Source organism: Dromiciops gliroides, chromosome 4 (genome assembly GCF_019393635.1).
Source record: "Dromiciops gliroides isolate mDroGli1 chromosome 4, mDroGli1.pri, whole genome shotgun sequence".
NCBI classification, from domain to species: Eukaryota; Metazoa; Chordata; class Mammalia; order Microbiotheria; family Microbiotheriidae; genus Dromiciops; species Dromiciops gliroides.
In genome coordinates this window covers 235770182-235797679 of record NC_057864.1, presented here as the reverse complement: position 1 = coordinate 235797679, position 27498 = coordinate 235770182, and the positions used below count along the sequence as shown (strand labels likewise).

The 27498-nt window shown below is 39.6% G+C and overlaps 2 pseudogenes; both read left to right on the top strand.

The window, feature by feature from the left end:
* The window catches only part of LOC122752982, a 48682-nt pseudogene that overhangs the window by 1640 nt on the left and 19544 nt on the right, over positions 1–27498 (top strand).
* On the top strand, positions 3213–5371 carry LOC122752969 (annotated as a pseudogene).

The following is a 27498-nucleotide window of genomic DNA, read 5'->3' as shown; positions in this document are numbered from 1 at the left end:
CTAGCTTCCTTCGCAACACAACTCAGATTTCACCTCCTAAGTAATACCTTTCTTGATAGTCAAAATCATTGTCACTCTGTTTCTTGAAAATAATTCATATTAATTTGTATTTACATATTTGTATATGTGTCAAATCTTCTTAGTAGAAAAGCTCTTTGGTGGTCAGCTATGTTTGATTTTTGCCTTTTAATCCTTGATAACTGACACCGTTATTTTCAAGTAGTAGGTGCTTAATAAATATTTGTTGAATTTTTTAAAAAAATCTGGTTAACTGGACCTATAATACATCAGTTCCTTTACTAAGATGGTGGGAGTTGTGACATTTAAAATCTAATGGGTCACCTTTTTTCTGCCTCCAGTGTGAGGGAAAAACTAGCTAGGGTTTACTTATAAATTAGAAGCATTAGCACCAGTTTTGGGCATTAAGTATTTATTAAAGAGTAAAGAGAGAACACCTGGGTCAGAAAACCAAGAAAAAACCTCTCTCTCCTATAGGAGAGATAAGAGTTCAACCTGGCCTCCTTCTTCTCCCCAGTCCTCCACCATGAGGGTGTTTGGTGAACTGAGAGAGGAAAGAGCCCTTCCTCTTCCTGCCTCCCTACTGCCCCCCCCCCCAAGAGGCTGTCCTTCAAGCTGATTGGTCAGTGTCACCCAAATCCTTTGGTTCACTGGACTTGAGGGTGGTCTCATTGTTGAGTTCAAAGTCCTTAGCTTCTGAGAACAATACCCTATTGAGGGCCTGCCAGGTGTGCTTTCAATTTAATTAACTTTAAGTAGGTTAATCAGCAAAGTTAATCACTCTCAGTCAGTTTCACTTAATTCAATCAATCTAGATTAATCTCCTCTGGTTGGGGCCTTTGGGCATCAACAAAAAACCCATTATATTTTACAGAGTGGATCCAACCTCCAATAAGCAAGACACACATGATATCTATATTTTGGCATGATTTTGCTCTATGGGCTAACAATTGTCCTGCTTCTAGACCATTTTACAGGTCTCAGGCCTGAGTCTGGCTCCCTAGGCTCCCTATATTTCTGAACACTAATGATCATTTCTTATACCTTAGAAAGACCCTTGGAGATAATATCTTCCCAACATCTAGACCCCAGCTGAAGGGAAGCTTTTCTGACCTATTCTAAGACAGGATGTCAGAATATAGCAAGACTCTTCTTCTGCAAGAACAAGAAGGACTTTGCATAGTGAAGGTAGAAGATGAGGAGGTCCATGCTTGGGAACAAGAATCCTGCTTAGAAGGAAATAATCCCCCCTGTCAGGAGATTTTCCGTCAGCGTTTTAGACAGTTTGCCTACCACCACACCCCTGGACCTCGTGAGGCTCTAAGTAGGCTCCGGGAACTCTGTCATCAGTGGCTGAGGCCAGAGATGCACACAAAGGAACAAATCTTAGAGCTGTTGGTTCTGGAGCAGTTCCTGACCATCCTTCCTGAGGAACTCCAGACTTGGGTGCAGGAGCATCGTCCAGGGAGTGGAGAAGAGGCAGTGACAGTGCTGGAAGACTTGGAGAAAGAGCTTGATGAACCGGGCCAGCAGGTAGGAAGGAGATTGGTGTGATCTGTCCTGAGAAAGTTAGGATGCAAAAATGTAGATAGATAATGAAACATACTTCACTCTTTTTGAAAGAAAGGTGGGACGTGGAGGGTTGCATATGTAGTCAGATAAATTTACTTTGGCCATCAATTTTACTTACCAGTTTTCCTTGTTTACTGTTAAAGGGGAAGGAGGGGAGGGAGTAATTATTGGAGAATGACTGGTATAAGAAACAAAAGATATATAAAATAAAACTTTTTTTAAAAAGGAAAAATAAGAAAGCAAGGCCATGGAACCCTAGACCAGAGCAAGAGGATATCTTCATGGCAGTGGGAAGAGAGTTATGCATTTTAAGCCTATACTAGGCATAGCTAGGGCAGCTAGGTGATGCAGTGGATAGAGTGCCTGCCTTGAAGTCAGGAGGACCTGAGTTCAAGTGTGGCTTCAGATACTTACTTAATTGTGTGACCTTGGGCACATCACTTAACCCTGTTTTTTCCTCATCTGTAAAATGAGCTGGAGAAGGAAATCACAAACCACTTTAGTATCTTTGCCAAGAAAAACACAAATGGAGTCACAAAGAGTCAGACATGACTGAAATGACAAAACAACAAAAGACAGAGTTATTAATCTCTGTGTTGGTTTTCTCTCTAGTTTTTCCTCTATCTTGTCTCCCTATTATCCTTAAGGGAAAAAATACTAATTTCTTTCATCTGTTCTCTGGCCTTTGAGTGAATGTTCCCTGCACTCCATTCTAAGAGATTTTAGCTTCACTTTACATAATTAATCCTACTAAGACCAAACAGAAGCCAATTGTTTCTAGGTTCAGACCCATGGACATGGACCAGGAATGGTCTGGAAGGAGATGACACCTCCAAGAACATCAAAGGAGTCACTGAATATGCAACCCATTGAAACCCAGCTCAAGTGTGAACCTAAGGAATCTTATCCCCTACAAAATGGTAAGGAGGGGCATTCTGTCTGGGAAGAACAAAAAAGGTGAGGAATATTATTAGAAACATTAGAGTGTCAGAGGTCTCTCTCTTTTTTGCCCAGGAGCTCTTTTTACTTCTCTCCTGTTGTTGTTTTGAATTCTTGCTTGATAGCATCCTTCCTAATACTTAGAAAGATGTGGTAATTTTTTTTGCTAGCAGCTTTCAGACACAGGCCAAACAGGGGTGCCTGACACTTGTTGCTGTGGGAGCAGTGGGATGAAATGTATCACTTTTAAAAAATTTTTATTTATTTTTTGGTGGGGCAATGAGGGTCAAGTGACTTGCCCAGGGTCACAGAGCTAGTAAGTATCAAGTGCCTGAGGCCAGATTTGAATTCAGGTCCTCCTGAATCCAGGGCCAGTACTTTATCCACTGAGCCACCTAGCTGCCCAAAATGTATCACTTTTTAAAACTTGTTTTTCAGTGGCTCCTCATTTTCTAATCAAGATTTATTGATATCTACTCTGTTCATAACCCTATGCAGCTCTTCTTCCACTCCATTTGTTTCTGCCTGTTTGCCTCCTGTCTCCTCTGTTTTCCCTCTTTAGTAGTGAATAGTACTTATTACTGGAGAGTTAGACTAAAAAAGTAAAGGTCGGTTGGGTGTGGGCAGCCGGCCAAGGGGAGGGGGTGGCGGCGCCCACCTACCTGGGCTAGGGTGGCAGCAAGATGGCGGCACACCTGTCTTATGGGCGGGTGAACATGAACGTGCTGCGTGAGGCAGTGAGGAGAGAGCTGTTGGAGTTCCTGGACAAATGTGTGGGCAGCAAGGCAATAGTTTGGGATGAATACCTAACGGGACCATTTGGATTGATTGCACAGTATTCGCAATTGAAGGAACAAGAGGTGGAAAAAATGTTCACGCTTAAGGGAAGTCGTCTGCCTGCTGCTGACGTCAAGAACATTATTTTTTTTTTGTCAGTCCCAGGCTAGAATGGATGGATATAATTGCTGAAAATGTACTCAGTGAAGATAGGTGCTCCCCTGCAAGAAATTTCCACATTTTTTTGTCCCACGCCCCGGAGCTTGTTGTGTGAGCAGAGCGGGAAGGATCAGGGTATTCTGGGATCCTTCATCCATAGAGAAGAGTACAGCCTAGACCTCATTCCATTTGATGGTGACTTGTTATCCATGGAATCCAAGAGTGCTTCTAAAGAGTGTTATTTAGAGAATGACCAGAAAAGCCTGTGCCACACCGCGAAAGGACTGATGACTTTGCAAGCCTTGTACAGAACCATCTCCCAGATCTTTGGCAGGGGGGACTGTGCGAGGCAAGTGGCCAACATGATGATTAGGATGAAGAGAGAATTCACTGAAAGCCAGAATTCAATATTTCCTGGTTTTGATACTCTCTTGCTGCTTGATCGGAATGTAGACTTGTTAACCCCTCTAACCACTCAACTTACATATGAAGGACTCATCAATGAAATTTATGGCATTCAGAATAGTTATGTAAAACTACCTCCAGAGAAGTTCACTCCTAAGAAACAAGGGGAGAGTGGCAAGGATCTACCCACGGAAGCCAAGAAGCTTCAGCTCAATTTTGCAGAGGGGCTCTATGCCGAGATCAGGGACAAAAACTTCAACACCGTGGGCTCAGTCCTGAGCAAGAAAGCCAAGATTATCTTGGCAGCCTTTAAGGAAAGGCACAATGCAAAGACAGTTGGTGAGATTAAGCAGTTTGTTTCCCAGCTGCCTCACATGCAAGCAGCAAGGGCAAACCACACCTCCATTGTGGAGCTGATCAAAGACATTACCACTTCTGAAGATTTCTTTGATAAGCTAACAATGGAGCAAGAGTTTATGTCTGGAATAGACACCGATGAGGTCAACAATTACATTGAGGACTTTATTGTCCAAAAACATCCGTTGATCAAGATACTAAGACTGGTTTGCCTTCAGTCTGTGTGCAATAGTGGGCTCAAGCAGAAAGTGTTAGATTATTACAAAAGAGAAATTCTCCAGACCTATGGCTATGAACACATGCTGACTTTAGACAATCTAGAGCAAGCCGAATTGCTCAGACCTCAAGCCTGTTAAGGGCTAAAATTCTAGCTAAACTGTCTAAAATATCTAATGAGTGGTCGCCAATAAATTATAAGCTTTAGCAAGAGTTAGACTTTTAAGCATTTATTAAGGAGAACAAGAATTTGGTAAAGAGAGAGAAAAAGGCCTAGATTCCTATCTATTAAAGGGAGAGCACATTTCTAGCTCCCTTCTCCGCCAGCGTCCAAAGGAAAGAGACCGAGACTGAGCGCCAGTCTCTTCCTTCCTCCTCCCACTAGTCTGCGTCACTTCCTGACTCCTGAAGAAAAGACTCCTGGTCTTGCCCTCAAAGACCTTCCCTTCATGGGCAGAACTCTTCTACAGTAAGTATCCAGCAGGTGGCATTATTCCAATCGTTACAAGCTGGTGGTAGAAACAACTACCTCACAATCAGGAAAACCTTGCGGCTCTGAATGGATAATGTTAATGAGCAGAATCCCAATGACATATCCTATGTCTACAGTGGCTATTAGCCTCTCAGTGTCAGGTTAGCTCAGTTGCTCGCTTGGCCTGGATGGAGAAGTATTGAGGAAGTCCTGAAGATGCTTCCAGGTCCCCATTTTGAAGAACAGCAGTTACCAGCAGGATTGCAAAAGAAGTGTCAACAAGGAGAAAACAGAGTTACCTTGGTCTTTTTCCTGGGAGGTGTGACCTAAGCTGAAATTGCTGCCTTGAGATTTCTCTCTCAGATGGAAGATGGAGGTACAGAATATGTCATTACCACCACTAAACTAATGAACAGAACTAGTTGGATAGAACCTCTGATGGAGAAACCTTTCTAAATCTTGGAACACCAAGCTGTCTTGGACTAGCTGCAGCAAGTGGCAAGAGGCAGGACCCCAGCAAGGTGCCTCTTGGAAACAATTGCTGAAGAAAAGCAAGAAGTAATGAAATAATGGCAGGAGAATGCAGAGTTTATGAAATTCCTGACTATTTTCAGCTCTGCATTTCTCTGTTGGGTTCTGAATTCCTTTTCTATCTCAGAAGGCCCAAGAATGACAGAGGACAATCAGCCTGTGTAAAAGAAACAAAAGATCCCCATGTTCTGAGTTTGGGATTCTCAATAGAGAGGCCCCATGGAATCGTATCAGGGGCTCAGTGAGGTTTGGTTTTGGCTGGTTCAAGGAGAATTAGACATCAGGCTCTGAGCCAATGAGAATGAAATAAAAATGGAGAATCCGCACTCCCATTCCTGTGCTGTTTTCCATCTCTCAGCTCTGACAGGATGTCTGGGGTAAGTGTGGGCAGGCCCAGCCCAGCCCAGAGGCTGCTGGCCCCAGGGAGGTTCTTTCCTTTTGCCTCTTCTCTTTGCAGGACCCTCCAGGTATTGCTTTCATGGGTGGTTTCAGAGTCTGCAGCTGCTGCACTGACTCCTGCTAAAGATTTAGGTCATGGCTGCTCAGAAATGACACCAGTGTGATCACACTGAGCAGGGATAGAAGCAATGCTGTTGTGTCCCTGAGTGCTTTTAGTCTGCCTCCTACCTGTCTCCCTTCCAATACATGGGGAAACTGAGGGGTCAGAGCCCCAAGTATCAGCTGTGGGATGGCATCACTGCCCTTCCTGTGGTTCTTAGCTGGGTACCAGAGAGGCTGCCATTTCTGGGAAGGGAGCAAGGGTGACGGCATTGTCCATCCATGCTGCATCCTTGTGGTGCTGGGAGCCAAGGCTAGTATCTCTCTCCCTGTATATTTTGTGTTACTGAGTATAACAGCAGAAACTAAAGCCATGTCTTATAAGCCTTGAGTAGAAGAGAAAGGGAGAGACTTAAGAAAATTTGGTGTGTGAAAATATCTGGACACCGAACATTACTCTTCACTACAGTGAGGGTGAGAAATGGTATAAGTTGGTTAGGGTGAAATAACTGATGGGATTCATTTAGTCTTCTTGCTTTGTCCTTTTAGGATTTGGAATAAACAACTAAACAATCCTAATTTTAGAAAAAGACTTTATCTGGTCTTCATTATCCTATGGAGGCTCACAGATGTGTTCTAAAATCAAATTAAACTTGTTAAACACATAGGATTTTAAATTAGAGGTCAGTCATGTCTCTTGACTAAGTTTACAGGCAAGTCAGTTGTGTCCTACATGCTAACGTTCACCTCCTTCATCCTCTGCTATAAGCAGAGTTAAGTCAGGTTTAATAAGTCATGCAGTGGAAGACTTAGAAACAATAACTGCTTCATTTGTACAATAATAAAAAGCAACTGATAAAAAAAGTAAAGGTCATTTAGGAAAGATGAGATAAAATAGGAGGCACTGTTGCACTGTATATCATAAATAAATATATAATGTCAGAGTCTCAGGAACCAGAAGAAGGCCAACAACTTATTTGGGTTAAAGGGAAAGGGGATAAAAAACAAAGATGACAAAATGATAGGTATCTATTACCCTTCAAATCAGGTGAAAAAGATGGGTAAAAACTGCCTTTGGTAATTAGCTTCAGACCAGGATCTGGTAGTAATGGAAGACGTTCACTGTTGGGAAAAGTATGATCCAATGGATTGTTTCTCAGGTGGATGTGCAAGTGGATTTTGGAATTGTGTTGAAGACATTATGTCGGTGCAGAAAAAAATCAACAGAAGAAGATATTGATTTACTTCTTGCCATTAGGGAGGATTAATTGAGGAGTTAAAGGTGGGAAACTTGGAGGGAAATGCTTGTTGAATGGTTAAATGCAAGGTCCTATAAAATTCTAAGAGAAGTAAGAAAAATCATAAACTTTAAAAAAGCAGATTGTACTAGGGCACTAATAGACAGTAAAAATAAAATCCAAAAGAATTTAAGACCTGGTGATGACTTAAAAAGCTATTCCTGAAGGATTAGGCAAACTTGATTCCTATTGTGGTAAAAATTATTTGTGGTAAAGATATAGAGAATCCAGTTTATTGGAAGTTTTAGCTGAATCATGTGAGAGATTGCGCATGCTACTGAAGTGGCTTTTGAAGGACCTCCTTTTTTGGGGAGGAGAATGTGAGGAACTTCCGGTATGCGGGCTTAAAAGTGAGGGCAGGAACAGAAGTTGGCATTCTCTGGCTGTTAAACTTAGCCGTGGTGGTGAGCACAGGCGAGAGGATTTCAGAAACACATGATTGGTGTTTGGCTTTGGGTGTGCTGGTTCTCAGGCTGGCGGGCAGTTTGGGATTCGGTCATTTTTATAAAGGAAAATAGACTAAGCTTAGATCTAAGATTATTCATTTGTATTTCTCCTTCCTTATTTCCCTAATTGGTTTCAACTCTTGTTGTCTAATTAATTCCCAAGCAATAAAATAAAAAACTGATCCATCATAGATTAAAGCTCAGTGGCTCCTTTTTCTTTCTTTCTTTTTTTTTTAAGCAAGGCAATTGGGGTTAAGTGACTTGCCCAGGGTCACACAGCTAGTAAGTGTTAAGTGTCTGAGGCCGGATTTGAACTCGGGTAATCCTGACTCCAGGGCCGGTGCTCTATCCACTGCGCCACCTAGCTGCCCCTGGCTCCTTTTTCTTAAGGAAAGTTAAAGGGGGAGATTAATGCTCTGTATATCTAATTTGGCTTTTACACTATATAAGGCTGAGAAGGTAATACTCAACTAATTTTGATATCCATCAAAAGAGATCTTTCCCCCAAAAGAGGAAAGATATATGGAAGGGAGCTTAATGACAATGGGGGTAGAAAGACAGTAGAATATAGTGGAAATAACTCTGTGCTCAGAAATCCAAAAAGAACTGAGTTCAAATCCTCCCTCTGACACTTAGTGGCTTTGACCACATCACTTCATCTTTCTGAGCTAGAGTTTCATGATCTGTAACATGTAGTTAATAATACTTGTAATAAACCCTAATAGGGTTGTTGGGAGGAACAAATGAAATGACATATATAAAATTCTTTGCAAACCTTAAAATACTATAGAAATTTCAGTGACAATTATTATTAGAGGCTTTTCAGATGTGAACAGTTCACTGAAATGTCCTAGATACAATAAAAGATGGAAACACAAACTAAAATAATTCCATCTTTGACATATGGTACTGCCAATGCATTACAACTAGCCTCTTGCTTTTCCAGTATTAGGGATGGATTTTCACTGGTCGTTTTATATTTCCTTTCTCTGTTTTCCATGGGACTAATGACTCATATTTTCAGTAAACCTGGAGTTACATTTGCAGTGCTGTCTGGCTTTTATGTGAACTGAACCTTGCCTTGCCATTGTTAGTACTAGAATGTTTTAATCAGCTGAGCTGACAAACTAATAGTAGTACTAAAATGTGGAAAGAAATAAAGAGTACAGAGAAGACCTGGATATATTTATATCAACAGGGACTGCTGACATGAACTCTAGGATAGCTGACAAATGCTGCTTTCTGACCATTATTTTTTGAGATGTCATGGAGGACAAGAGTATAATTCTAGAAATTCCTGAATTTCAATAATGATTCATAACTGAAGCATGTTATTTTTCATTTTCTTTCATGTTTTTCTTTTATTCAAGTTTTCTTGTACAAAATGACTAATATGGTAATGTTTTATATAACTGTACATGTATAACCCATATCTGATTACTTACCACCTCAGGGAGGGGGAGGAAAGAGGGAGGGAGGGAAAGAGGGGTAAAAACTATAAATAAAAATTTGTATTACTTTAATTAGTTTTTTAAAACAGTGATTAATGCAAAGATATTAAGAAGAAACCATATGTGAATTTGCAGCTGCACAGATCATAAGATACTACAGAAAACATTTATTAAGTGCTTACTGATAAAGAGCAGAACATCAGACCCTGGGGGGGCAGGGGGGGTCTTTTAAGAATAGTATGGAGAAAAAATACCAATACAACTATCTCCAGTATTACCTCCTAAGTGAGCTCTGGTTGGGGTCTTAGGAGTAGGGGAAAGAAGTCATTAATAATCAGGAAGATCTAGGAAGGTTTTATTGATGAGATGACCTTGTTTTGGGAAGAGAAAATTGGATAGAGCTTATAGACAAGGAAGACTTGATAAATGATAACTTGAATATTGTTTCGATAGTATTGCTGTATGAATAAACAAGTAGCTGGAAGACCCCACACAACATTCTTGTGTACCTGTGCATTTAGGTTCTCTAATGTTGAGGAATCAAGAATCTGTTCACCATGTCTCCAGATGATAAGTAGGTAGGGCTTGTTCATACTTCAGAAAACTGGAATGAATTTTAAGATGTTTCGACAAACAAAAAATACAATGAATTCAATAAGAATAAGGTTCTATATCTAGTGGTAAAATTACGCAACAAAACATATGTGTGATGGAAAAAGGACTAGCTAGGCAGAAGCACAGAAGAAAAACCTTGTGGGGTAGGAATGGGGGAAGGTAGGTCATAGTTGACTAGAGCCTTAATAAATTAGCAGTGTAGCACCACTGGGCAAAATATATTAAAAGTAGAGAGACATTTACAGTTTGTAAATAATTTTCAACTTGGCTCAGTCAGCCCCTTAACAAGGAGCATTGAATCTAGTCTTGATTCACATACTTTACCAAGATATGGAGAAACTAGAGTGAGCTCAGAAAAGAGTGATTGAAATTATAATAGGGATAGAAAATAAACCTATGAGGAAAGTCCAAAGGAATTGATCTAGAATACAGAAGGGCAGGTAAGGCATGGCAATATATTAAAATGTATTAATAATTTTTATGAGGAAAATGTTAATCTACTTTCCCTAATTTGGGGATGCCAAAGGTTTAATTTGTAGGAGAATTTTCAGCTGGCTCAAAAGTATCCTTCATGTCCTTTATTAGGGAGCTGTTTATGCAATTTCAATCTCTGGATAACTCAATAAATAAAATAAAAAAACAAATCTTCAAAATTATTTTGGTATTCGTAAAAATTTACTTGAAGGCAAAAGGCTGGATCAATTGATCTCTTGAGATCCTTTTTAGCTCAAGAATTCTGTAATTCTCTGTCACTACCTTCTCTCACCTTGTCTGAAACATGTTCTGTTTGTCTGTAACTATAGTTTATTACCTACACTCCTTCTCCATTCTATTTCCATGCTCTTTTTGCCATCTAAATATGATACAGAGGAGTTTAAAACTTCTTGTATGTAAAGACACTGGGCCTTCCTTGAGCAATACAACAGAGAAGTAGAACAGCCTTCTGACTAATGATGGTGGGCAACTTGTTTGGAATGGGGACTTCCAGGTCTTTAGAAGTTGCTTTGAAGCTTGTCTATCTTCCTATAACTCCTCCAGCATTGATTTTTGGCATCTTTGCCAACTTGCTGGATGTGAGATGAAATTTTAGGGTTGATTTTATTTGTAATTAGTTCTCATTATTAATGATTTGAAGCATTCTTTCATATGGTTGTTAACAATTCACAATTCTTTTGAGAACTGTTCATATCCTTTGACCATTTATCTTTTGAGGAATTGTATTTGATGATATATGTGTGTATGTATGTATATGTTTATATGCGTCTATAATATGTACATATATGTGTTTGTATATGATTTATATATCTTGGATACCAGATGTTTATTAGAGAAATTTGATTTAAAAAGCTTTTTTCTCTCATTTACTACTCCCCTTTTTATCCTATGGGGTATTAATATTGTTTGTATGGAAACTTTTCAGTTTCATGTAATCAATTTATCCATTTTATCTATCATAGTTGCTTCTATTCCTTGTGTGGTTAAGGATATGTCTCCTATGTACAGCCGAGAAAGCCATATGATCTGCGTCTCTTCTGATTTTTTATGGTATGATCTCTAATACTAATGTTGCATATCCATTCAGAATACACTGTAGAAGAAGTTGAAAGGTGGTGAGCTAAGCCTAATTTCTGTCATATTATTTTCTACTCTTTCTACCATGTTTTATCAAATAGTGAGTTTTTCCTAAATATTTTGTTCGTTGGTTTATTGATCACTAAATTATTGAGTCATATTTTCCCTTGGCTAATCTGTTCTATTATTTAACCAATACCAGATGGTTTGATGACTGTTGCTTATAATGGTTTGAGGTCCAGAAATGCTATTCCTCCTTTATTCCTACCTCTTTTCATTACTACTAGGAGGTATTAATCTCAAAATGAGATTACATTGTTTGAGAACAGAGGATTGTTTTGTCTTCAATAGAAGAAACAAACAACATCCATCATTTTCTATTTATTATTTCAGGTTATCAAAGTAAAACTGAGATCAAGTGGCCAGCTCATAAACAGAAACTGTCTGAAGTAGAATCACTGAGGGCAACACGAGAAACACCCCAAGAATGTAAAATCCAGGGACGTGATTTCAAAAAAGACTGTGAATGTGAAGGTACCTTAGAAGAACATCATAGAAATCCTATAGGGGAGAGACTGAATGGTTCTGATTTGCAAAAGCAAGATTTCATGCAAGTGACAGTCACTCACAACATTATCCCCCGAGTTAAGAAAGATTTTGAGCAGAAAGAGTGTGAAAGCTATAGTGTAGGCTCACCCCTTGTTAAACATCAAAGAGAAATACTTCATAGATGTGATACATGTGGCCAAACCTTCAAGCAAAATTCTGCCCTTATTCAGCACCAGAGAATTCACAATGGAAGGAAATCCTATGAATGTGATGAATGTGGAAAAGTTTTCAGGTGGAGCTCACATCTTGTTCAACATAAGAGGATTCACACTGGAGAGAAACCTTATGGATGTAATGAATGTGGTAAAGCCTTCAGGGGGAGCTCAGATCTTATTCAGCATCGGAGAATTCACACTGGAGAGAAACCTTATGAATGTAATGAATGTGGGAAGGCTTTCAGCCAGAGTTCAAAGCTTATTAGACATCAGAGAATTCATAGTGGAGAGAAACCTTATGAATGTAATGAATGTGGGAAATCTTTTAGTCAAATCTCAGTGCTTATTAGGCATCAGAGAATACACACAGGAGAAAATCCCTATAAATGTAATGAATGTGGGAAAGCTTTCAATCAGAGCTCAGCACTCACTCAGCACCAGAGAATTCATACTGGAGAGAAGCCCTATGAATGTAATGAATGTAAGAAAACCTTTAGGCATAGGTCAGGACTTATTCAACACCAGAGAATTCACACTAGAAAGTAACCCTTTGAATGTAGTGAATATAGGAATTTTTGTTGGCAGATTTATTCTTGGTTAATCCCAGAGGAGGTATGCTGAGTCCAACTGTAATTAAAGACAAAATTTTTGCCTGCAGCTCAATGTTTGTGTTGAACAAAATATATTAATACTATACTCTGCATTTTAGACACGTCTGTCCAAAAAAATTTATTTAAGTTTAATATATAAACATTTCTAGTTTACAGAAATGTTCACACTGACATAATTTCCCTGAATATGCTCTCAGACATATCTCTAACCAAAACCAATTTGAGATATAAAGGAATCTTGAACAAGGAAAATGTCACAGTATGTTCAAATATAATTTGGAATTAACATTCTTATTTGAAAACAAGCCATTCTCAGATACTTGACACTCACTAGCTATGTGACCCTGGGCAAGTCACTTAACCCTCATTACCCTACCAAAATAAAAAAGAAGAAAAAGAAGAAAAGGTGGGGGAGGAAGAAAACAAACCATTAATTTTCAACAGGAACTACTCAATTCCTTCCTTAGCCAATCACCTTAAGGATTGAATGGATCTCCCTGTGGATCAACATTTCAATCCTTTCTGAATGAAGAAGAAAGTATTTCCCTTGCTCAGACCAGTCACTTGCAGGGGGATGGGGAAAAGCAATGAAATAAGCTAGTAAAGAGGAATTTTTGTCTCAAATTTGGTTTCTATTCTTAATCTAGTTTCCTTAAGAAAGGCCTTTTTTTGTTCTTGACCTAACTTACCTTCCAAGTGGGACAAGTTTGGAAAGTATTTTTAGGTTAGAAAAGTATTTCTCTTTTTATTCATTCATTCATTCATTCATTCATATATTTATTTGTTTATTTTTTTTCCGGGGCAATAAGGGTTAAGTGATTTGCACTAGTAAGTGTCAAGTGTCTGAGACCTTATTTGAACTAAGGTCCTTGTGAATCCTGGGCCGGTGCTTTATCCACTGTGCCACCTAACTGCCCCCTAGAAAAGTCTTTCTTAATGTTTTTAGAGAAACTGAAAGGAGGTTTTTAATATGCTTTCTTATTTAAATATTAATACCGAACTCCAAAACCAATTTTTATTAACATCCTAAATTTAAGTATTGTTGTTATTGAAACTAGCAGAGTCCCCTCAGTGCCTTCAGACATCTTTTTTTTGTTTTTTGGGTTTTTTGCAGGGCAATGGCGGTTAAGTGACTTGCCCAGGGTCACACAGCTAGTAAGTGTTAAGTCAGAAATCTTTTTAATATAAGATATTTTGAAGTATCTTGAACAAGGAAAATGTTACAGTATGATAAAACACATTTATTGCATTTATAGTAAGGTCCGTCTAATAAAACAATAGTCACTTAATCTTTCTGGGAAGCCCTGGACAATATTCTTCCTAAAACCACTCATCCTTTTGAGCCACTCAAAAGCTCCTCTCTCAGCTAGTCAGAGGGGATCTGAAGTAATTAAAGGGACTTCCTCCCTCTGATCAATACCCTAATACTTTAGGGGGAAGGCAGTAATTTTTTAGGATTTTTTTTCATTCTAAGTTTGGTTTCCTCCCTTAATCCATTGTCAAGGGCCTTAGATTTTGTCCTTGAACTGAGGCTTCTAAGTATTGATTCTCATTGGTACAATGTCTTTAGTATATAACCTGAGATCAATAACTTAGGAAAATGATCTAGGAACCAAAAAAAAAGACTTGTTCCCTGTCTCAGAGAGTTCACACTCATAGAGATAGATAACACAGAAGATGAACAGCACCAAGCCTTAATACAGTAATAAAGTTTAGAAATATCTATATGAATTTGAATAACAAAATTACTCTTTAGTATTTATAACTAAGGCCCAATACCTCAAGTTTTGTGCTTACATGGACTAGGTTTGATTTTGGGATACTACTCCCAAATCATGCTTCTTTATTTTGTTTTACTTCTAACTAGAGAACTTTGGGGACCTCAAAATTAGGCTTCTGTACACAATTCCACATAGGAAAGTAAAAGGATCCCAGCTGGGGCAGCTAGGTGGCACAGTGGATAGAGCACCGGCCCTGGAGTCAGGAGGACCTGAGTTCAAATTTGGCCTCAGACACTTAACACTTAATAACTGTGTGACCTTAGGCAAGTCACTTAACCCCAATTGCCTCACCAAAAAAAAAAAAAAAAAAAAAAGGATCCCAGCTGTTTTGCAAGCACTAAAGGGAACAATGCACATTGGATTTGGTGGAGTTTGGGGGATTTTTGCAGGGCAATGAGGGTTAAGTGACTTGCCCAGGGTCACACAGCTAGTAAGTTTTAAGTGTCTGAGGCCGGATTTGAACTCAGGTCCTCCTGAATCCAGGGTCAGTGCTTTATCCACTTCACCACCTAGCTAATCCAGCAGCACTTATTTCATCTCTCTCTCTCACAGACACAGACACAGACACAGACACACACAGACATACACACACACACACACACACTGAAAAACAAAGCAAGACTTACAGTAGTCTTTCAGTTCTCTTTTCAGTGAATATCACCTACTCTAGGCACCTATATAAACCTCTAACCCTATGGTACAAAAACAAAACAAAACCCTATGTTACTATGGGTTTGTGCCCCCCCCCCAAAGAAAAACTATCTTTCCATTGCACCTGAACCACCTGAATAACTCAGTAGAGGATAGTCACTGGGTTTGGGGTTTTGCATTGTGACTTAGTCACTTGCTACACTGCGAACTCTGGAGCCACATGTTAATCCTCAGAAACCCTTTAACAGAAAGCTAGGGTTTCAAAAACACGCAGCATATTTGGCCGTGTAGTTTCCCTCTCGATAGATTGCCATCTCTAGGGTTTATTGGGCAGGGGTGGTGATTCTATGAGTAGATGGAATAATGCACAGGCTTCACTCCATTTCCCCAGACAAAAGTCTCCATCTCTGATATTGACTCTAGATCTCCAAAGGGAGATCATAGGTCTGTCTCAGGAAATCTCAGGAAATGTCCTTATCCTATCAAAGGGGTGTAAAAGGGCATGTTCACATCCTTTCTAACTGAAAATTCCAAATAAAGGCTCACCTTCACTAGTAATGTGATTGGAGGGATGTTTGCACCTTATCAAACGAACCAGGCTTTCCTCAGCAACCCTCAAGTACTGATGTGTAGGACAGAAGATGGAGGAATAAATATAGAGCAGAAAGGAACCCTGAAATAGAAGTTGAGACCTCAGTTCTGCCACTAGACCATATGACCTTAATCAAGTCATAAAAAATGGATAAAATTTAGGAGTAGGGATAGTGGAGGCAAGAGCTAAGGCAGAAAGGTAATAAATGGCAAACATAATTCTAGGATCTCTTTTCCTTTCAAATTTCCAAATTCCTAGAATTAGGGAGTAAAAGAAGGTTGTATCTTGTCTTGAAGTGGATCTTTGTGCTCCTGTTCATGGTGCTAGATACCTGCAATAGACTGCTCTAAGGAGAGAGCATTGTTTTCCTTAGCAAGAACAATTTATGTTGGGGTGGTGGTAGAAGCCAGTTTAAAAGGGTTAAAGGTGTGTGAGGTGTGAAGATATATAAACAACCAAATGTAGAGAGCCTTTTCTATTCTGTGAAAGGAAAGAGAGGATTATAACCTAAGGTGATGGTAGGATCAGGTGAAGGTTTTTCCAAAGATGCTTTTTCCTAGTCATCATCTTTCTCGATTTCTTTGTAACATTCGACATTTACCTATACTCTTCCTTCCAGATACTCTATCCTCCATGGTTTTTCTGACACTACTCCATCATGGCTTACTTCTTACCTGTCAGACTGATCGTTCTTAGTCTTCTATGCAGGTTCATCATCTATGTATATGTGTATATATATACATACACCCCAAAGATCCATCCTTGACCTTTTTTCTTTCTATGCACTCTCTTGATGGTTTTATGGATTCAGCTATCATTGTTGTATATAGATGCTACAATCTACATATCTAGACCAGATCTCTCTCTTGAGCTTTAGTCCTCTCCCCCCCATCTCAAACTCAGGATATCCATAACAAGTCATTTTTCTCTCTAAAACCAACCTTCTTAACTATCCTGTTTTTATCAAAGGCACATCATTCTTTTAGTCAACCCGTTTCACATACTAGGTGTCACCCTTAATTCATCATTCTCTCTCAATACCCAGTCCAATCAATCTTGTTGATTCTACCTCCTCAACATCACTCCCATCTGCCTCTTTCTCCATTACACTATGACTACCCTGGTCCAGTTAGTTAGTCAGGAGTCTATGAACATTTATTAAATGCCCACTATATGCTAGGCTAAACTCTCATCTTCTCCTGCCTGACCTATTACAATAGAGGTCTAATTGACTTCCCTGAAGCCAGTTTCTCCTCTCTATAATCCATACTTCACATAGCTTCCAAATTGATATTTCTAATATGCAGATTTATCCATGCAACTCTTCAAGAAGTTTCAGTATCAAAATCTTCTTTTCAGCATTTAAAGCCCTTCACATAATCCAGTTCCAGTCTATCTTTTTCAGAATGATTGCACTTCACTTCATGCACTGTACTCTAGTCCAATTGTCCTTACAACGGTAATACCACACATAGTATTCCATCTCCCATCTCTGTGCCTTGGTTTAAGCTATCTGCCATGCCTGGAATATTTTCTCAGCTCCATCTCTTGGAATCCCAATATCCCTTGAAAGCTCATCTAAAGTGTTGTTAGTCTCCCCCAGATCAAATGTATTTCTTTTGTGTGTTGCACTTCCCTGGGCTACTTGAACTGTATTCCCATATTGTGTCCTTCCTAGGTTCACTGTAGATGTTGATCTGTGGATCCACATTCCCAAAACTCTAGCTCCCAAACTACCACCTTGTGTTTTTCTTTACTTTGTCTGTAGTTTTCCAGAGCCCAGAAAGATGCCTGAGTCTTTGCATCATCATTTAGCTCAAAGAAAAGGTGTTTACTAAAATGACAACCTAAGAATGATAGTAACAAAACATCTTCCCCCTTAATATGTGATGCACTATTCTTTTTTTTTTTTTTTTGCAGGGCAGAGAGGGTTAAGTGATTTGCCCATGGTCACAAAGCTTGTAAGTGTCAAGTGTCTGAGGCTGGATTTAAACTTAGGTCCTCCTGAATCCAGGGCTGGTGCTTTATTCACTGCACCACCTAGCTGCCCGTATGATGCACTATTCTATAAATACACCCATAGTCAGTGGTAAGAACAGGCACAGAGAATTGGAGCCCACACTGTGGTGGGTGAAAGATGAAATGACTGAAGAAACAAGGGTCCAAGCTTCCAACCATTTGGATTTATGGAGCAATGCATGCCAACTGTCTAACAAATTGGGACCAAGCCTCTTCCTCAGCTTAGAGTTGGGCCCCAAATACAGGAGAGACGGGTTTTTATACATTAAAAACAATCAAATGAGACTATAAGGAAACAATACAACATTAGGTAATCTGATTTCTAATTGGAGGAAAGATTAGGGACTTTCCAAGTTGGGAGGGGAAAAACAAACAGGTGCAATTCCCTGAAATCAGAAAAAGAAGTATCCCACTCTCCCAAAGTGTCTTTAAACAATCAAAGAACATGGAAACACCAACTGACTGATCAGTATGGGACCAGTTTTCCGATAAGACATATGGGTTGCTAGAAATATATAATTGTGAGAAAAATCCTTGCATCAATCTTAGAGTATGACTGGGTTTCTGGTCAGCATAACCTAGGCCCCTGGTTAAGAGTCTCTAAGCATCAGGTAGAGGTGGGCCAGCTTTCTAGCCACACCGGGCTCAAACAATGCAATAAAGTTTTCTCACAGGACAGTAATTGGACTAGACGCATAGAAACTAAGCTAACTCCAGAATTGAGTCACAAGATGGAGTCAGTGTGGTTCACTCAATTCCCACAATTAACCACTTGCTATCCTAATCTCCTCAATTCTCTCAAAACCATCAAGAGTCTCAGTTCTAGGGTCGGCTAGCTCCTGAGCAGGATATCACTTTCTGATGCTGGACTTTTGACTCCTCTCACTGAGCCAACTCCATTCTGCAGCTGACATGTTCTGTTAGACACTGCTTCTGCTACATCTAATTCTCCTTTGATACACCATTCCTGGGGCTAGAGAGAGGGAGAAAGGAAGGAGAGATCAGAGAAGAGGAGACATTTCCTATCCCCTTCCTGCACTCTCTAAAATGTTTAAGTCCTCTAAAAAGAACTTTCTCAAGATTGAGCTTTTTCCTCCATAGCTGGGTCTCTTTACTGACTTGAAGTAGGGGCAACCTTCCTTTTAAAAGCATGGATGAGTCTGTCACCCTTATCTGATGACCAAGGTTATATAATATTATAAGGTCATCTATACTATATCAAGTTTTTAGGAAATTTCTTGGGTTAATTCAGAAGACTATTTAATTTTGTACTGTTCCTACCAGCCCCCATACTCCTGATGGACACCTTAATACAACAAATATACTTAAGCATTCAGCCATATAAATGTTATTTCAAACAAATTATGTGACTTGAAAAGAAAACACAACAGAAACTGACTGATTACTCTTGGAAAAGAAAAGAAAAAAGACTAAATTTTCTCCAATAGATCTCTGAAATATGTGCCAAAAATGGAAATCCCAGATATAAAGTCAATATACTGTGCTTATTTGTCTGTGAACATGATGTATTCTGCCTGGGAGAATAAGGTCTTTGTGGAGCAGGGACTAATTCACTTATGTCTTTATATTCTCAATGTTTAGCTTAGTGGCTGGCACACAATAGGTGCTTCATAAATGGGTGTTTGAGACTGATAAATCAAAAGTATCTCATGGGGGCAGCTAGTTCGCACAGTGGTTAGAGCACCAGCCCTGGAGTCAGGAGGACCTGAGTTCAAATCCAGTCTCAGACACTTAACACTTATTAGCTGTGTGACCCTGGGCAAGTCACTTAACCTAATTGCCTCACCAAAAAAAAAAGTGTCTCATAGCATCCAAAGAACAATGCTACCTAGGGTGCTTCATGAGAAGCACGGTCTCTGGAACAAGGGACATTCACTTACTTTGTGAAGCCATAAGTAGAGCATTATTTGGTTTTGAACACCACATTTTAGGAAAGACAGACAAGCTAAAACAAATCCAGAAGAGAGGATTGGGAGACCTCTGATCAGTTGGGTACTTTGAAATTACAGGGTATATGAAGCAGGGAACATGACAAGGAAGACCTTGTGTGGCCTGTATGTACCTTGTAATAGCCTGCTGTAGGCTCAGTTCTTGAGGATGTGTACCTTGGGAGAATGCAGTGTTGAAAGGTGTGAGAACAACTGTGTCTTGCAGCAGAAGCACATGCCATCATCCACTGGAGTAGAATCCAAGTTCAGAGTTGAGTTAAATTGGTCCAAAAGGATCCTGAAAGGCTCTAGCAAAGAGCGTAATATAATAAGACAAAATTCAAAAGGGACAAATATAAAGTCTTGCACCTGGGTACTAAAAATCAGTTTCACAAGCATAAGATGGATAAGGCTGGATTAGACAGCATTTCTAAAAAATACCTGAGGTATAAAGTTCTTAGGAGTTACACGGATCATTTTTGAGAGCTTACTGCCTTTCCTCTGCCATTGGATCATTTTCTCAAGTAGGAATATGAACACTTTAACCTTATTAAGTGCCTTATGATTTCTTTTCCATGTTTACCTTTTAATGTTTCTCTTGAGTCATGCTTGAATATCATATTTTCTATTCACCTCTGATCTTTTCATGAGTAATGCTTGAAAGTTTTCTATTTCCATGACTTCTGGTGCCAAGATGGCAGAGTGAAGAAGAAACCTTCTGAAGCCCTTTCAAATTCCCCACCAAGCAACTAGAAAACCACCTAAAAATTGATCTATGAGCAGGGAAGCAGTTGGCCAGTCCAGTAGGAAAAGTCTGTTTCATTGGGGTGGGAGGGGAGTGTGATCCAAGAGCAACAGTAGCCAGGCTCACAGCAGGGGGGCCTGCAGCAAGTCTGGGCCTACTCTCCTGCAAACCTTGCAGCACAGCAAGGCCACACTCCATGACACCACCCCAAGCACAATCCATCAGCAGGGCCTTGACCCACCTTGATGACCAGTAGCAAAGCTTTACCCTGAGGCTGGCCAACAGCAAGGCTCTGACTCTGGAGCCTACCAGCAGAAAGGCCCTGTTTCTATAGCTACCCAGCAGCAGGGCACCCCTCCCCCCCACCTTGGGGAAGACCAGCAACAAGATCCCTTCTCCAGAGCCAGCTACCAGAAAGATTCTGTTATTAAAGCAAACCAGCAGCAAGGCCCCACCCCTGAAGCAGACCAGCAGCTAAACCCCACACCCAGGGGAGTCCAATGGGGAAGCACTCCCCATTACAAGCCAGAAGGAAAGCCTACCCTCCAGAGAAATCAAGCAGCTAAGCCCTGAAGCCCAGTGAAAGCCAGCAATAAGACCCAGAGCCCCAGCACAAAAAGCTTGGGACCAGAGCCCAACTCTTACATAAAAACATCAAGTCACAAAAAAGGCAGAAAAAATGAGCAAAAGAACCAGAAATAGAGCTTGACTATAGAAAGTTACTATGGCTATAGGGAGGACCAAGGCATAAATTTAGAAGAGGAAAATAGTATCAAAATGACTATATCTGAAACCTCAAACTAAAATTTAATTTGGTCTGGAAGAGTTTAAAAAGGATTTTAGAAAGCAACTTAAAAATGTGCCCATTGTAAGAACACTTCCACTTATTGTGCAGTAAGAAATAAGAAACAGGATGACTTCAAAAAAGCTTGGAAAGACATGTATGAAATGATGTATTGGGAAGTGAGCAGACCCAAGAGAACACTGTACACAGAGACAGCAATATTGTTCAGTGAAGAACTGTGAATGACTTGACTGTTCTCAACAATATAATAATCCAAGACAATCCCAAAGAACTATTGATGAAACATACTATCCACCTCCAAAGAAAGAACTGATATTGATGGAACAGACTGAAGCATGCTATTTTTTCTGATTACTATGACTACTCCCTGGGGTGAAAGGTAATCTTGGCCAAACTAATTAATTTTTGCTTTAGTCTGAGTTAGTTTTCACCTAAAGACCTCTTAGCTCCTTTTGGCCATGATTCACACTTGTAAGCCCAACCATACCTAGCCAGCAGTATTAAATAACAAAGAAAAACAGAAAAAGAAAGAAAGAAAGCAACTTAAAGAAGTAGAAGAAAAATTGGGGGGAAGTAATGAAGTAATATAGGAGAATCATGAAAAAACAAGTCAATAGCATGGAAAAAGATATACAAAAATTTACCAAGGAAAATACCTTCCTAAAAATAGAATTGACCAAACAGAAAAGGAAGTACAATAGCTCACTGAAGGAAATAATTACTTAAAAATTAGAATTGAACAAGTGGAAACTAATGACTCTATAATATATCAAGATATGATAAAACAAAATTTTAAAAGTAAAAAATAGAAGAAAATGTGAAATTTCTTCTTAGAAAAACAGCTGACCTAGAAAATAGACCCAAGAGAGATAATATAAAAATTATGGGACTACAGGAAAGTCATGATAAACAAAAATCCTGGAAAATATCTTTCAAGAAATTACCACAGGAAACTGCCCAGATATATTGGAACCAGAAGGCAAAATAGAAATTGAAAGAATATACTGGAGGGCAGGTAGGTGGTGCAGTGGATAAGCACTGATCATTGCTTGAAAGAGATCCCAAAATGAAAACTCTCAGGAATATCATTGCCAAATTCTGGAGAAAGACCAAATAAATGAATTGTGCATGCAACTAAAAGAAAACTAGAAAATGAAGAAATTTAAAATCCCAATTTAACACCAAATTGGAAATCCTGAAAATCAAAGGAGAGATTAATAAAGTGGAAAGTAAGAAAACTGTTGAACTAATAAAACTAGAAGCTTGTTTTATGGAAAAACTAATAAGATACATAAATCATTGAATACTTTGATTAAAGAAGAAGGGTGAATTTACCACCACTGAAGAGGAAATTAAAGAAATAACTAGGGGGGCAGCTAGGTGGCACAGTGGATAAAGCACCAGCCCTAGATTCAGGAGTACCTGAGTTCAAATCTGGCCTCAGACACTTGACACTTACTAGCTGTGTGACCCTGGGCAAGTCATTTAACCCCCATTGCCCGGCCAAAAAAAATTAAAAAAAGAAATAACTAGGAGCTATTTTGCCCAATTATATGCCAATAAATCTGATAATTTAAGCAAAATGGATGATTTTTTTTAATTGCCCAGATTAGTACTTAAATAATCTTATCTTGGAAAAAATTGAACTAGCCATCAATGAACTCCCTAAGAAAAATCCCCGGGGCCAGATGGATTCATAAACAAATTGTACCCAATATTTAAAGAACAATTAATCCCAATACTATTTGGGAAAATAGGTGGAGTCCTACCAAATCCCTTTTATGGCACAAATATAGTGTTAATGCCTAAGTCAGAAAGAACAAAAATAAAAAAGAAAACTATAGCCCAACCTTCCTAATGAATATTGATACAAAAATCTTAAATAAAATACTGGCAAGGAGATTACAGCAATATATCACAAGGATCATATGTTATGGCCATGTGGGATTTATACCAAGAATTCAGCACTGGTTCAATATTTTTTTTTTTTTGCTGGACAATGAAGGTTAAGTGACTTACCCAGGGTCACACAGCTAGTGAGTGTCAAGTGTCTGAGGCCGGATTTGAAGTTGGGAACTCCTGAATCCAGGGCTGGTGTTTTATCCACTGCACCACCTAGCTACCCCACTGGTTCAATATTTTAAAAACTATCCAGGGGGTAGCTAGATGGCACAGTAGATAAAGCACCAGCCCTGGATTCAGGAGTACCTGAGTTCAAATCCATCCTCAGACACTTGACACTCACTAGCTGTGTGACCCTGGGTAAGTCACTTAACCCTCATTGCCCCACAAACAAACAAACAAAACCGCCACTATCTGAATAATTGACTTTATTAATAACAAAACCAATACAAATCATAAATATCTCAATAGATACAGAAAAAAATCTTGTACAAAATATAACACACATTCCTATGAAAAAATACTAGAGAGCGGGGCAGCTAGGTAGCGCAGTGGATGAAGCATTGGCCCTGGATTCAGGGGGATCTGAGCTCAAATTCGGCCTCAGACACTTGACACTTACTAGCTGTGTGACCCAGGGCAAGTCACTTAACCCTCATTGCCCTGAAAAAAAAAGAAAAGAAAAAAAAAGAAAAACAACAACAACAACAAAAACCCTGTTCATGCCCCTGTTGACATTAAATCTTCTGGTAGTTGTCTTGCCTTGGGGCTATCACTTCTGTTGAAAGCAAATGTTTAGCTTAGAGAGGATAAATCTATGATAGGTTCAGCACTCTGTACCACACATTACCTTTGTCACTCCCACATCCTATCTGTCTCTTCTCCTTACAATGACTTAGACTATTGAATGCTAGTGTTTGCTGTGAGGGTTCATCCATGAAGTTTTATTGCGTTTAGGTAAAAGTGTTGATGATGAGTGCAAGTCTTTAGTAGTAAGTGACCATTGCTGTTGCTGTTTCCAACTCCATTTCTCCCAAGGATTTCCTGCCTTGTGCATACTCTGGTTTTAAAAACACCCGTAAGTATATGCTTGCCCTCTTTTGGCACATTGATGATGAGGTCTCCAGGTCTTCATATAATTTTTCTTTGACTTCATCAGGGCAGATCATGGTGGGAGCACACACACTGATGTTAGTGGTGTGGCACTTTTCTGCAAGTGGCAATTGCATTATTGGGAGGCTTGTTAACTAGATGAGTTTGGATAACAAAGCCTACATCAGCTCCATGGTGTTTCTCGTCACTGCAGGCACAGTGAAAAACATATATCCAACTTAAATTTTGATAGGCTAGCCTTCATTTGCCAATCTTGTTCCACTCAGGGCTGTTATTTGGATGTAATACCTGCTGAGTTCTCCCACAACAAGAACTATTTCTTTTAGGACTACTAGATTTTGTGTTGTCCATAAGCAGGCATACATTCCAAATACAACTCATGAGTAGAATTATCTTTGCAAACATTTTGTACTTTTGTGTGTGTGTGTGTGTGTGTGTGTGTGTGTGTGTGTTTCAACCATAAGGCAGAATTTCTGCCTACTACAGTAAGTAGGCCAGGATTAAGTTGGGTGAAGCATCTTTTCTAGCACTCCAGGAGGTATGCAATGCAGTCCTTAGTAAAAAGACTGTTCAGACACTCAGGGGGTTGTCAAATTCCACTGCTGCTTCATTCCATTAAGACCTGCCTGTGTACAGAATTGTGATTAAAGTTCTCAGGCTATCTACATCTTCTGCTTCATTACTTGCCTATCACCACAGGGCTTTGAGGTAGGTAAAAATGTTAAAATGATAGGGGTGATGTCTTTTGACTCAAGCATAAATTGGATTTAAGTGAGGTAGACTTGTGAGAAGTTGTCGGCCTCACTTTCTTCCAGAGTCATCAAAGTTCAGTGGCAAGACAAAAGTCAAGATGACTGTCAGTGACTCAGGATGTGGTGCATGATCTTGCCATCTTCTGTGTCTAACCAAGCCCTAAGTGCTCCACAGAATCTGCTTCTGCCACCTTAGTAGTTGTTGGAACAAGTTGTCTTCATATGTCCATTCCTCTGGGAGAAGTCTTCACATGCTTGGGGTAGAGACTTCCCTAATTCACTAATGAATTTGAAGCCCCTTGGTTATCCTCAACCTGGTGTGGCTGCTGCACATGCTATAGCTTCTTGGAGCCACAGGCGAGAGTTGGGTGACTGGTTGGACACCAAAGGTGGATAGCAGCCCTAAAAAGGGCTTGGCAGCCCTCACACCAAATGTACTAGTCTTCCTTGAACACTCATACACCCTGCTAATTAATAGTGCAATGATAGCAGTAGTAAAAGTCAATGAAAAGGTATGTGTGTTTATCCCAGTCTTAATAAACCTTTGTAGGATGTGATCTCTATGTATGTGATTAGGATGTGATCTCTAGGTATATCACACAGTGCAAAGAGGTGGCGAATGGATTTCAGTAGCTCCAACTATGCTAAAGGGCAGCTAGGTGGCAGGGTGGATAGAGTGCTGGGCCTAGAGTAGGGAAGACACATCTTCCTGAGTTCAAATCTGGTTTCAGACACTTACCATCTGTGTGACCGTGGGCAAGTCACTTCACCCTGTTTGCCATAGTTTTATAATCTGTAAAATGAGCTGGAGAAGGAAATGGCAAACTGTTCCAAGAAAATACCAGATGGGGCCACAAAGAATCAAACACAACCAAACAACAAAAACAACTAGACCAAGAGTGAGGAGCCCAGGTATTTTCCCTTCCAAAAAGAGGCCTGTTAGGGCCTCCTTAGAACCTTCTAAGTGGAATTGTGAAGTGAGGTAAAGACAGCTAAAAACTGTCTTTAATTCACAGGCTACATTGTGGTCCAAGTAGACTCCCTTCAGAAGAGCAATGACAGTTTCCCAAGCCAGCAAGAGGGAAGGGAAGAAGGGACTGGACAGAGCTTTAGTGCATGTCAGCTAAGATGTCTGATAGCAGAAATAGAGTTGTATAGATACTGTGGACAGCTAGATCAAGGATAGGGAGTAGTGGCATTGAAGGCAGAGCTTCTGTGGATGACAACTGCACTAAAAGAGGAGACATTTTCTTACCTCGATGTGGCATTGAAGATAACTTTCCTCTCTTTGAAGCATGGGTTTTCCAGGGATTTGTTCTTCTTTCCTACCAGTACATGAATCTTTAGGAGATTATACTCATTTCTATGTAAAGAACCAATAATAACTTTACTACATGATTTTTCTAGTCATTTGTGTTATTTATATCTAGAGATTGAATGAGGGATAAACTTGATGAGCTTACAGGGAGGTGAGTCTTTTGCTGGGTCTTTTGATTTTATGTAGACTATAGAAATTCCTCTTGGCACCTCCTGGAGCGTACATTTCACTGATGGAAGTTGCTCCAAGATGAATTTATTTCCTTGGATTCTTTGGGAAGTGTCTGAAACCTACTTAATCCTCTTCTCTTTTCTCTCTTGTACTTTCCTTCTGAAGCAACCCTAAAAGCGAAGCAGGTGGATGTGGTAGATGTCTCCCTTCCTTCCTCCTGACCTCCAGGAGTCACCATTACTCCAGGAGAGATCCAGTATGATGTAGAGTTCCTGACCCCAGCCACGGAGAGTTGGGGAATGGTCTCTTTTCTTTGTTTTTAATTTTTAATTTATGAAATAAAACAAGTATATCCATAAAAGTACAATAAAAAAGACACATGAAACTGCAAATTAACAATGCACAACTTGCTATTCCTTTCAAATACACAACATTGTCATATAAATTTCTTTTTTCCCCCTTTTTTTCTTCCCTCCCCCCACTCCTTCCATAGGGATGGTTCCCATTACACACAAATGGTGTGTGTATATGTGTGTGTGTATATGTAAAATTGGAATATTGGAATATGTAAAATTGGAATAAACTCTTAACTACATGGCACTTATAGAGAGGAGCAGCTAGGTGGTGCAGTTGATAAGAGTGCTGGACCTGGAGTCAGGAAGACTCATCTTCCTGAATTCAAATTTAACCTCAGACACTTACTAGTTGTGTAACCCTGGGTAAGTCACTTAACCATGTATGTTTCAGTTTCTTATCCTGTAAAATGAGCTGGAGAAGAAAATAGCAAATGACTCTAATATTTTTGCTAAGACAACCCGAAAGGTATCACAAAGAGTTAGACACAACTGAAAAATGACTAAACAACAAGAACAAAACTGTAGAGAAGAAAGTCATATGGTCAAATGGTGAGAGTTCCTAAGAGTTGCCCCAAGTTCTAGAGAATCTTGCCTTCTAGCCACATCAGGGATATCTTTTTAAACATTGTTATCCAAGAAAACA